Source organism: Octopus bimaculoides, chromosome 7, assembly GCF_001194135.2.
Source record: "Octopus bimaculoides isolate UCB-OBI-ISO-001 chromosome 7, ASM119413v2, whole genome shotgun sequence".
Lineage (NCBI taxonomy): Eukaryota > Metazoa > Mollusca > Cephalopoda > Octopoda > Octopodidae > Octopus > Octopus bimaculoides.
The window spans coordinates 82883460-82885959 of NC_068987.1; the positions used below are offsets into that span (position 1 = coordinate 82883460).

Below are 2500 nucleotides of genomic sequence, written 5' to 3' on the forward strand. Positions count from 1 at the left end.
TATATATATATATATATATATATATATATATATATATATATATATATGCATGTATATGCATGTCTATATATATGTTTGTGTGTGTGTGTGTACATACATATATATAATAATAATACCAATAATCCTTGGATGCAATTTATAAACATTTAATGCAATGCTAACGTGCAATTCCATGAATCACATGTCTCTTAATATCACAGCCTGTATTCCTGGGATGATTACAATGCAGTCTGTAGTATCCATAGGCATCAGGTTGATCGTCTTCCATGTATATTATATTGATGTATGTTTGTATGTGAATATGTACGTGTGTGTGTGTGTGTGTGTGTGTCTTTGTGCATGCATCTTTGTGTGTGTGTCTTTGTGCATGCATCTTTGTGTTTGTGCTATGTTTGTCCTCTCCACCACTTAAGGACTATTATTGATTCGCTTATGTCCTGATAACTTAACAGTTCAGTAAAACAGATCAATAAATAAATGCCAGGTTTGAAAGCAAGTACCAGAGTCAATTTATTCAACTAAACCCTTCAAGGCAGTACCCCACCTTAGCCACAGTCCAACGGCAGAAACACTTCAAAGATAAATGTAGAGAATAATTCATTCTCAGTTATTCTCTGTTTATTTCCTTGTGTTCCTTCCTGTTGAAGAGCATAGGCTCAAAACGTAAAAGACTTTCTCACTTCCTGAGTGTTAAACTAATACACCTGTTTGTTGTTCATACACCTGTCTTTGTCTTTTGTTTTTCTGTAAATTTCAACTATTGGCTATATATTCAGCTGGTTTAATTTTACAAGACTGTTGTAGTGAAGAAGTAGTTGTATGCTGTCAACTTAATGTGACAGTCGGTCAGACCTAGGAAGCTGCACCACTTCCTATTGGCCTTGACACATTTCCTGTGTCCTTATGTCTCCCCTTTGTAAACATAAGGACACAGGAAAAATGTCAGGGCCAACAGGAAGTGGTGCAGTTTCCTAGGTCTAACCAACAGTAATATTATTCCCTTCAGGGGACTGTCACATTAAGTTCACTGCATACAACTACTTCATTGTATCACTACTGCATAAATCTCTCTGAGAGATTTAGAATTAGAAATGTATTATTTCTAAATGTAGTGAAATTCTGACAACCTTGTAGGATAGCAAGTCAACTGTCCTAAACCATTTTAAAGGAGCATGTGCACTGCCAGGGAGGGACATTGTGGTGTGCACAGATGCTTTGTGAAGGCAGTTGTAGAAGTCGTTGAGAAGAGATATTGTTTTTTATGTGTTGTTTCTGATTTATATTTGTATTTTTATAACCTTGTAAATAAGTCCACGTTATAAGGTGGCATATACAGTGAGTTCAAAGAAGGACATAACAGTGTCGACGAGACACGACAAAGACATAGATAATCCTTTCTACTATATGCACAAGGTTTGAAATTTTGGGGAGATGGGTAGTCAATTACATTGAATGCCAGTGCTTAACTAGTACTTATTTCATCAACCCTGGCAGATAAAATGCAGATCATAAAGGCGAACAAAATGCAGATAAGCATTTTACCCCACATGCTAATGATTCTACCAGCTTGCTGCCTTCTTTACAAGATATAATAATGGTTTCAAATTTTGACGCAAGGCCAACAATTTCGGGGGATGGGGTGGGATGGGGGTGAGTCCATGACATTAACCCCAGTGCTCAACTGGTACTTATTTTATTAAACCCGAACAGATGGATGCCGAAGTGGACCTCAGCAGAGTTTGAACTCAGAACATAAAGACAGAAGAAACGCAGCTAAGGATTCTCTCTGGTATGTTAACAATTCTGCTAGATGGACACCTTATTTCCAAGACACAAAAATGCCTACCATTTCTGGGTGAAATATACACGAGAGTATAATTTCCAGTTTTCCAGATTCAAATAAGGAAGAAGTATTAAACATTTTTTTTTAGTGTAAAACCACCAAAATAACTGATGCTGTTTGTTTCCATTAGGAAAACCAATCCTTTGAAACCTCCATGTTATGTCTTTTGAAGTTCTTTGTGTCTGAAAGATGCAAGCAATACATTAATGCTGCTTCAGCATGAAGGTCATATTTTTGGTTTGTTTTGGTATTTAATAATGGAAAGAAACAAGAAGAAGACAAACGAGAAGGGTTTGGTTACTCTTTATTATCAAGTGTGTAGAAATAGCATTCCACGGAAAATGTTGTCTTTATTTTTTACATTTTGTTTGTCTTGTGTTTGATACAAAAATACTGGGTTGTCAGATAAATTGATTCGTCTGTCCATTGATGTTAATCTTTTATCTTTCGTCATTTGCTTGTTTCAGTCATTAGGCTACAACCATGCTGGGGCATTGCCAGGAAGAATTTTAGACAAGTGAATCGACCCCAATACCCATTTTTTTTTTAAAGCCTGGTACTTATTACATCACTGTCTTTTGCCAAACTGCTAAGTTACAGGAGTATAAACACACCAATATCAGTTGTCAAGCAATGCTGGGTGACAAACACAGACAC

General features: G+C 36.3%; 1 protein-coding gene across 3 annotated transcripts in view; it reads left to right on the forward strand.

Moving 5' to 3' along the window:
- Positions 1 to 2500, forward strand: part of LOC128248394 (uncharacterized) — a 131933-nt gene that overhangs the window by 88318 nt on the left and 41115 nt on the right. Inside the window, exon 2 of one of the 3 annotated variants that reach the window (XM_052969776.1) lies at positions 1711 to 1789. The exons of the other annotated variants lie outside the window; for them this stretch is intronic. The gene's annotated coding sequence lies outside the window, so the exon portion shown is untranslated. The remainder of the gene's footprint in view (positions 1 to 1710; positions 1790 to 2500) is intronic. 3 annotated transcript variants of the gene reach the window in all.